Below are 10,347 nucleotides of genomic sequence, written 5' to 3'. Positions count from 1 at the left end.
AATATATTTTTTATTTAAAATATATAAACTTGTACATATTGTATATCATGGAAGTATTAATATAATAGTATAATAATTAGTTTTTGAAAACTAATAATAGTTCAAAATTTATTTTAAATTCGTTTAGAAAATCTTATAACACGTAACATTTACACTCTAAACCTATAATTCCTTTATATGCTAACGTTTATTTTAGTTTCCTTAACCTTTCTAAATAAAATAACTTCGTATCGATCGAATCAAATAACAAGGGTTATGAAATTCAATCCTCCACCAACTTTTGTCTAATCCCCAATAATTAACACTTTTGTTCTTATATACAATCACTTTTCCAAATATTCCGAATACCGTTAAAAGTAAGGGTTTTCTAATTCAAAGTGGACCACATAACAGAGACTCTTCATCCTAATTCAATGTATCTTATAAATCAATCATTTGATATTTTCATCTAAACATCGATAAGCATAATAAACTTATTTTGAAACAAAATACGTTCTTGTAAAGTATTATATATCTAATACCTTGTTAACGCCTTCACTTATTAAGTATTTATTATATACACATATCTATATACACATAGATGTTCGTGAATCGTTAGGCATGGTCAAATGGTAACTTGAATACATGAATATAGTTTCAAAACTTTCGAGACTCAACATTACAGATTTTTGCTTATCGTGTCGGATACATATGAAGATTAAAGTTTAAATTTGATCGGAAATTTCCGGGTCATCACACCTTGCCTTTCAAGTTTCATACTCATCTTCATCAAATTTGGGTGGTCTATTGGATGAGCCATTTTCAAGGTAAGCTGTATTTGAATATGCGGCCATGAGAGAATTCAGATCTAAGATATCAAATTATCAAGACTGAAGCTCTGATACCAGTTGTTGGTCCCTTGATAAACAACAAGAGTATTATAGGGAGGGGGTGAATACAATTCTTTTTGTTTAACTTAACAGTTTAAACGATTTAGTATTCAAGAAAGTAAATTAAATAGAGTCAAAGGTAATTTTCAATGGTTTATTCTTTATTGGTTGAATCACAAAGAATTACAACTATCCTTGGCGGAGTGATAGTTGGTTGATACAGATTTACCTAAGTATAGCTATTGAGGATATTTTAAGCTATTACACGTTTGGACTCTAAATAAGTAAAACCCACACCACTAGTTGTTACAATAGTGGATACACCAATTTATAGTAGTCTTATTAACCGTGTAATTGTTCTATTATCCACTGGTACATAGGATGTCTGTACTTGTGGGGACAACTGCATCAGAGAGCGTGCTCTCCTCTTTTCTCTTTGGTAGCTATTTGCAGGAACACCACAATTCGGTTTGGCACCACTATTTGTTTAAACAAATAGAATGTTGTGTTCTCTAGGCGTTGACAATGTATAACACATGTCTGCACATGCGTTAAACTTCTGCATTCTCACGTGGTCTTGTAAGGTCACTTGTCAGCCGCCGACGCGTGTCCTTTTCTGTTCAACTTTGTCTTTGACTGCTGTGGAATAGTACACTTGATGTAGACCACTCAGGAAACCACTATGCTTGTAATGGAGCATAGTTGTCTTGTGTAGTAAGCTGCATTCTAGCTATGCTGGTTCTTCATTGCTGAGCCACTTGATATTCTTGAATTGCTGGGTACACATTCTGTGTGAAATGTCCCGTTCATAGCGATTATAAACTTTTCATATTAATTGATTTCTTTGCGAGGTTTTGACCTCTATATGAGACGTTTTTCAAAGACTGCATTCGATTTTAAAAACAAACCATAACCTTTATTGATAAAGGTTTTTAAAGCATGACGTAGATTATCAAGTAATGATAATCTAGAATACAACGCTTTACAGACGACCATTACATAATGGTTTACAATAATATTACACATCAATTAAATTCTACGAATGCAGTTTTTAAACAATATTATACAAGCATGCAGACTCCAATTCCTGTCTTTATATAGCATGCAACAGCGGAAGCTTCTTAATAATCACCTGAGAATAAACATGCTTAAAACGTCAACAAAAATGTTGGTGAGTTATAGGTTTAACCTATATGTTATCAATTCATAATAATAGACCACAAGATTTCATTTTTCATAAGTAACATACAGGCATATAGCTATCTGTATAAAAATCATTCATATGATGAACACCTGGTAACCGACATTAACAAGATGCATATAGAATATCCCCATCATTCCGGAACACCCATCGGACATGATAAACTCGAAGTACTAAAGCATTCCAAATTCCAGAATGGGGGTTGTTAGTTCCCGTAGATCTACCTTTAGAATTCGCGTCAATTAGGGGCCAGTTCCCTAATTCTTAGGCTACCAAGCTAAAAGGGGCATATTCGATTTCGATCATTCAACCATAAAATGTAGTTTCACGTACTTGTGTCTATTTTGTAAAACATTTATAAAACTGCATGTATTCCCATCCCAAAAATATTAGATTTTAAAAGTGGGACTATAACTCACTTTCACAGATTTTTACTTCGTCGGAATTTAAGACTTGGCCACGGATCGATTCACGAACCTATAACAAATATATACATATATATCAAAGTATGATCGAAATATATTCACAACATTTTTTATTACGTTTTAATGATTTAAGTTTATTAAATTAGCGGTCCAACGTTAGTAATCTACAACTAGTTGTCCATAGTTAGATGTACAGAAATAAATCAATATATATTATCTCGAATCAATCCACGACCCAGTGTCTACAAGTCTCAGACTCGATCACAACTCAAAGTATATATATTATTTTGGAATCAACCTCAACCCTGTATAGCTAACTCAAGCATTACTGCATATATAGTGTCTATGGTTGTTCCAAATAATATATATAGATGGGTCGATATGATATGTCAAAACATTGTATACTTGTCTATGGTTTATCAAGGTTATATAATATGTTAGAGTACATGTATAATACAATATAAGTTAGTTAAGTTATGGTTAGAATTAGGGATGGCGCCCGCGGGTAACGGGCACGGGTTCTATATACCCGCGATCCGCCCGTCGGGTTTCTTTTTTGCACGTTGAGACCCGTTACCCGCCCACGGGTAAAAAAATTTCGCCCATGCCCGTGACCCGCGGGTAACCCGCGGGTAATAATAATATAAAACTTTTTATTAGAAAATCAAAATACTTTTATTAATTATAAAACTATATGTACAAGCTATGTGTATAATGACGTGAAAATTAAATTTTTTCTTGTATATAATATTAAATTTTTAATCTTTATTCAAATACTAGTAAAATAGCGTTTAAATTTAATAATTATAAGTATTAATTCGTGGGTAAATTTAGAAAAGTCTCATGTATTCACGGGTCGGGTTTTACCCGCGACAGGTAATATATACCCGCGACCCGCCCGCGACCCATTGGCGGGTATAGATTTTTACCCGTACCCGTGCCCAGGGGTAAGATTTAATGATTTTACCAGCCCATCGCGGATCGGGTTCCCGCGGTTCACGGGTTTTTTCTCGCCCATTGCCATCCCTAGTTAGAATAGATTTGTTACAAATTTCACGTAGCTACAACAAGCAAAAATATCCAATTTTGTTTTACCCATAACTTCTTCGTTTTAAATCCGTTTTGAGTGATTCAAGTTGCTATGATTTCATAATGAACTGAAATTAATGAAACTAAACAGAAAAAGTATAAGTTTATAGTCGGAAATACAGGTTACAAGTCTTTTTTGTAAGAGGTAGTCATTTCAGTCGAAAGAACGACGTCTTGATAACCATTTTGAAAAGCATACTTCCACTTTGAGTTTAACCATGATTTTTGGATATAGTTTCATGTTCATAAGAAAAATCATTTTCCCAGAAGGACAACTTCTAAATCAAAGTTTATCATAGTTTTTAATTATCAAACCCAAAACAGCCCGCGGTTACTACGACGGCGTATGTCCGGTTTTACGGTGTTCTTCGTGTTTCCAGGTTTTAAATCATTAAGTTAGCATATCATATAGATATATAACATGTGTTTAGTTGATTTTAAAAGTTAAGTTAGAAGGATTAACTTTGTTTGCGAACAAGTTTAGAGTTAACTAAACTATGTTCTAGTGATTACATGTTATAATCTTCGAATAAAATAGTTTTATATATATATGAATCGAATGATGTTATGAACATCATTACTATCTCAAGTTTAGTAGGTAAACCTACTGGAAGTGACAAAAATTGATCTAGCTTCAAAGGATTCTTGGATGGCTTGAAAGTTCTTGAAGTAGAATCATAACACGAAAACAAGTTCAAGTAAGATTATCACTCGAATTAAGATAGTTTATAGTTATACAAATCGAATCAAAGTTTGGATATGAATATTACCTTGAATAAGAAAGATAATCTACTGTAATTAAATATATAATCATGAAAAAGTTCGGGTCACTATACTGTGCTAATTGAAGAATACTGTCTACCTTGTGCTGGTAGACTAGACAACAAACTAAACACTCGACACATCAATATCTGCTGTCTATACATAAACAATCTTGTGCTGGCTGCACATTACATTTTAGTGCAAATAAATTCTGTTTTATCATAATTAAATCCTTAATTACTTTGGGGACTCAACAAGCATTCATTACCACGTAACGTATTTCAAGTTTCGACCTACAAAGAAAAAAACGTAAGTTAAGTTTCATTGAGTAATTAAACTTGCGTTACTATCATAGGCTGGTTATACCATTTGTCAAATGATAAAAGTTGTCTATTAGATGTTGATGCATACCTACTTATAACATAATATCATTTTATTCTATTTGGTAATACATATTGATACATACATACATAATTATGTGCCGAAATGTTTAATGAAATTCTACTTTCTTAATAAATTGGTTTAAACCATTGCTTGACATTGACTAAATTAATAATAGCATAACCTCATCAACAAAGGTAAATACGTTGATTATATTGTTTAAGGAAAATACGATAAAACATAATAGTTGACTCATATGTTGAAACAGGTAATTATTGTGCATGACAGAGAGTGTGTTCATAATAGTTGGTGTATGGCGTACAGGTCAATGAATGTTCATATTGTAGACTGCACTTACATTGATTTATCAATAAAACATTGGCATGAACAATCTGACCCAAACAAACTATGTAGTGACAAACTTGACCCATTTCATGAAGAGTGTAATCATGTCTAACCAAATCACTGATATACTTCCCCCAAGCCAATTTTGCCGTACTAATGTTGACCCAAATCATAGATAAACTTGGAAATCTGACCCAAGCTACCAAAATTGACCCAAGAAAATCTGACCCAAGCAATCCAATATTTATCTAACACCAAGTAGGGGTGTTCAAAACCGGATATCCGAAATTCGGATATCCGAAAATTCGGATAGTGGATTTGCCCATCCGATATCCGAATCCGAAATTTCGGATATCCGATTTTCGGATATCCGAAATTTCGGATTCGGATATCGGATTATCCGAAAATCCGAACTTCCAATTTCAATTTAAGATTAAATACAATTATATATAAAAAAACAATCCATCCATGCTCTTGCACATCACTAACTGTTCTTGAAAATATTGCACCAGTGTTTTGAATGAAAAAAGAACATGATTATCCCAACACAAACATAACACATGAATTACATAATACATAAGTCTCAAGTCTCAACACAAACATAACAAATTCAAAATACAAATTATCCATATTACTTTAAACCTAAGTTCAACATTCAAATTAAGAAACACTAACATAACAACGTGGTAAAGAACGAATCTTCAATTCTTCACACTTTCCAATCATCAAAAGAACGAAAGGACCACCTGTACATAAAATTAAAGTGATTAATTAACTAAATAAAGTGATAATCACAATTCTATAGAATTAATCATATTAAGCACAATAGTTTTATCGTAAGTTTCATGGCTTGAAAACATAAAACTACCTACACTGACAAATGGTAGAAACTAGTAAATATGCGAAATCATGTCTTTAGCATACTAACATAAATCAAACATATTAACATGCATAATGGTTCGATCGATTAAGCCTAAAAACAGTCAATTTATAATAAAAGTTTCAAAAGTCTAGTCCTTAGCTAAGGATTCATACGTTGTCCAAATGAGTACTAAAAGAAATTTAACTCATAATAAAAATGACGAAATAAAATAATTCAATAACGATAAACATATTTTTATAAATAAGTGCGAATAAATAAATGAAGACGGTATCAACGATAAACTTAAATATAACGAAACGCGAATAATTAAGTGAAGTAATCAAACACTGAAAAGTGTACAAAGAGAGTTGCAACTCCATATATAATTATCACCTACTTGAACTTACTGTCATCAATCTTAGGTTATATTATTTAAACAAGTTAACACTTACATACACATATTAACACTTAATGTCATCAATCTTAGGTTCTTTTATGAACCAATTTGGTGATTAATAAAAGCTACTAGTGGCTTGCAAAAAAAGGTAAAAAAAAATTGAATATGCATTCACTAACATTACAAAATATGAATTCACCCATCAATCGATTTGAACTTGGGGACACTTAAACACGAGTTATAACATTCAACATTGAAATCAAATACCAATTTATCACATTAATATCATCAAACAATTGTTCCAGTAATTGATAGAGTAATAATAATAATACCAAATAATATTGAATAATTGTTTCAGATATGACGATTTAGAAAATGAAATTAAAAGTTATTATAGATTTATAGTTACCTTAGACGACGGATGGAGACTAAAGATGAGATGATTAGATATGAGTGAAGATGCGATGCTGATTGAGGTTGAAATCGCCGTAAGAGTCGAGATTTAGATCTAGGGTTTTTAATTTTTACTTAGTAAAGTGAAAGAGAGAAAGAAGAGTCAGAGAGAAAGAAGACATAGAACTTTAGAAGAGTCGTACTTTTTTTCCAGCTGTTTGTCACTCCCTCACTCACTTGCCTATATAAAATATCTAGCATTATAATAAATTATAATTATAAATAAAAGTGTCAAAAATATTATTATTTATTAATGTATGTTTCGGATATCGGGTATCCGAATATCCAAATATTTTGAAAACTTCTATCCGAAACCCGAATCCGAAAAATCGGATATTCGATTTTCGGATATCCGAAAATTCGGATATCCGATTTTTCGTATATTTTTCGGATCGGATACACGGATATTCGGATTACGGATTCGGATTCGGATATTATGAACACCCCTAACACCAGGCACCAACAATATAATGTAAAAAGATATTTTTTTTCTTTAAACAAAAATAAAGTCTCTGTTTTTTTTGCATCAAAGCACGCCTACAAAAGCATTAGGAGTGCCTTTGTGTATGAGTGTCTACAGGGTCCTCAATGAAAAAAGCAATAATCTTTTTGTGAAAGTGGTCATTAATACGGATTTTAACTTCACTTCACAAACAAAAATATAACACACAAAGATACTGTATAACTTTTGGATTTAACAAATATATTTAATATTTTAAAAGAAAAAAAGAAAGAAAGAAAGCAAAAAAAGTGAATATTAAAATCCTTAACCTGCTGTCACACACTGTGGAATTAGAAGCATTAAAATCAACTTTTGTAAACTCTCAACCCATTTTGACATGTTTCAAATTCAACTAACTTTTAAACATTACTCGTTTAACTTGATTAACCAAACCAAATCAGCACCCTTAAAGTAAATGGGTCAAAAGGGATTTCAGTACCTTGCTTTCATATGAGCATAATTTCTCGATGAACTACTTTGAAGCTTTTTTTATTCCCATTGAAATATGAGTTCAGTAGATGCAAGTTCAGTTCATTTTCTGGATCCCATAAGTCTTCTTTAAACCTCATCATCAGTTTCACCACCATCTACATCAGAATACACATTGGTCGTATCTGAATGTGATCATCCAAAGCCAGACATAATATAAAAATCACAAGCAGAACTCTTTACCTACACACTATGAAAGGCTCCAGACCCGACAAACCGATGAACCTTAAAGAACCACCATTCTCCTGCAACAACATCACGAGCTATCGCTCTTGGGAAACTGATGATGGTGATGGTGAGAATGATGATCAACCTGTATTTCGCCCGGATACTTTCTTATATCACAAAAATTATCTGACATTCATTTTATTTAGACTCATTCAACCCACAAAAAACATAACTTCATACCGTTTCTTCACGATTCTGCATTCATTATGATTTCTGCTCAGAATCCCCTACAGCAACCTACAACTGACATGGATGTTTTATGTTAAAAAAACAAAATGTATAAATCTTATTTAATACAAATCAGAAATAAGTAACAAAATATTTCGAAACTTACTTGTTACATACCATAGATGCCGCCGGAAGATTCAATCGATTATTCATGATTCCGAAAAAGAAAACCCCTAATATGATGTCGAAGATGGGTTCTTTACTTCAATCGATTATTCACAATCCGCTACTAACGACGTCTGATTTGTTCGGTCAATTTGAATATATCATGTAAGTAATAGAGACTTTGTGTCTATTACGAAAGTATTAAATAAACAAAAAATATTCTTTATTACAACGTTAGTTCATAAGGGAACATGGATTATTTAGTTCACACATAATTATGATATACTTTTATAACATAATCAACCAATTACACATATACCCAAGTAGATCCGAAACAACCCCAACATTACAGTTCAATAAATTAGCAGTATATTTTCATTCCAAACTGTATATGAAAGTTTGATTTTTTTTCCAGAGTACCATTTTACGGTCCTTTAACAAAATTGTAAATTTAGTCAAAGTGCATAGTCTAAATTCAAAACCAACCCACACACTAACATAGAACATTTCATAAAAATTTAAGATAACAGTTTAATACCTGATCAGAGAAACGAAATTTCAAGAAGATTATAGTCCTTGAATAGGATTGTGTTCCAAGCCTATATAAACAAAGCGAAACGAAGCTTCAAACTCCAACGATAAACAAAAGTCAGCAAGCTATTCGATTCAATCTCATCTGGTATCCGTACATTAAACACAACGAATTTGTAGCACATCCCGTGATTTCAAAACCCTATGCATAAACAATAGGTATCATAAACTTTGTTAAAAACTCAATTAAAGGAACACTAAATTATGGAGGTGATTGCATTATGCTTGTACACTTTATGTAATTGATAAAATTGTTGCTGGGAAATAATTATGTAATATATCCAATATCTAATCCACTTTTAGGTATACCCAATTTCCATCAGAAGTTATCCCAAATAGGTCATTTGTAGCACAAACCCTAATTTCAAAACTCTAAATTCAAAACATTACATTAGAGATCGGTGTCAATGGTAAAACGAATAAGACATTTAATACAACCGTTGACTAACAATCTTTGAATTTAGGTTAACAATCATAAAGTTCGTAATTTAAAATCAAAACACAAATTCGGAATATATAGAACGGAGTAGTAAAAATCAGATTGATTGATATGTTCTTATTTGAAAAGCTCAGAGTTATATGTTTTACGTAGTATTTATTTTATGACTAACTATTTTCCATTAACTCGATAAATACAAAAACAAATAAATTCCCAAATTTAACTCGTAACCTTTGACCAAACCAAAAGGATGAGATCAGATCTTTTCCGGGAACCCACGAGTCCCACATCTCCGGCAACTCACTCCCTTCTAATTCTCTCATCTATAACTCTTCTCCGGCGAACTTCCACTTTCTCCGTCGCCGGCACACCGACAGTATAGGAAAAGCTACTCGAATACGATTTTTCCGTGGACCTCTAGCCTCCTAAAAGAAACATTTTTACAATTCAAGGCTATAATTTGAAATATAAGTGATGGAAAAAGGAAAGTTGAAAAAATTTGAGTGGAATTAATGTGAAAATAATAATTGTTGTTGAATATGTTAGAGTCAAAATGGAACATGTGCACATCACATGACTCCAACTGAATTAACAGAAAGTCCAGTAGAAATAATATTATAATAGTCCAGTAGTACTAATATAGTTCTTACCATTTGTAATAGGTTATCTTATGATTTGTTGTGTGTGAAAACACTTTCCTTTCCCCTATTCTCTGTAATCTTCTTGACTATAGTTTGGTTATCAATCAATAGTCAAATTGTAACAATTTCGAAACTGTTTCTTCTTCATACGTTTCCAGGTTGATTACGAAGAACTTCTCAGATTCTATTGAAAGCATGAGATTCATAACAGAATATTGTGGGAGTCGATGTGGTTGTGGATTTGATTACAGTGATATGAATGATGATTTGATGTTGTCTTATTGATTTGTTGTTTTGTTTTGATGAGTCTTTTGCATCATAAATGAATAAATACTGCTAC

The 10,347-nt window shown here is 32.0% G+C and overlaps 1 long non-coding RNA gene across 6 annotated transcripts; it reads right to left on the bottom strand.

The window, feature by feature from the left end:
* Positions 1 to 4,846: 4,846 nt before the first annotated feature.
* Positions 4,847 to 9,855, bottom strand: LOC139891192 (uncharacterized). Of its 6 annotated transcripts, none has more exons than XR_011773557.1 (6): positions 9,598 to 9,855; positions 8,875 to 9,069; positions 8,338 to 8,470; positions 7,959 to 8,246; positions 7,726 to 7,873; positions 4,847 to 5,320 (listed from the first exon to the last, which is right to left on the bottom strand). It is a non-coding gene; the product is annotated as an uncharacterized lncRNA (long non-coding RNA). The 6 variants fall into 6 exon arrangements; XR_011773556.1 differs by lacking the exon at positions 4,847 to 5,320 and having other exon boundaries at positions 7,248 to 7,873; positions 7,959 to 8,088; positions 8,184 to 8,246; XR_011773560.1 differs by lacking the exon at positions 4,847 to 5,320 and having other exon boundaries at positions 7,248 to 7,873; positions 7,959 to 8,088; positions 8,184 to 8,246; positions 8,349 to 8,470.
* Positions 9,856 to 10,347: the final 492 nt, after the last annotated feature.

Source organism: Rutidosis leptorrhynchoides, chromosome 2 (assembly GCF_046630445.1).
Source record: "Rutidosis leptorrhynchoides isolate AG116_Rl617_1_P2 chromosome 2, CSIRO_AGI_Rlap_v1, whole genome shotgun sequence".
Classification (NCBI taxonomy): domain Eukaryota; kingdom Viridiplantae; phylum Streptophyta; class Magnoliopsida; order Asterales; family Asteraceae; genus Rutidosis; species Rutidosis leptorrhynchoides.
Note: the sequence above shows the minus strand (reverse complement) of the source record. Positions and strands in the feature narration are given on the sequence as shown.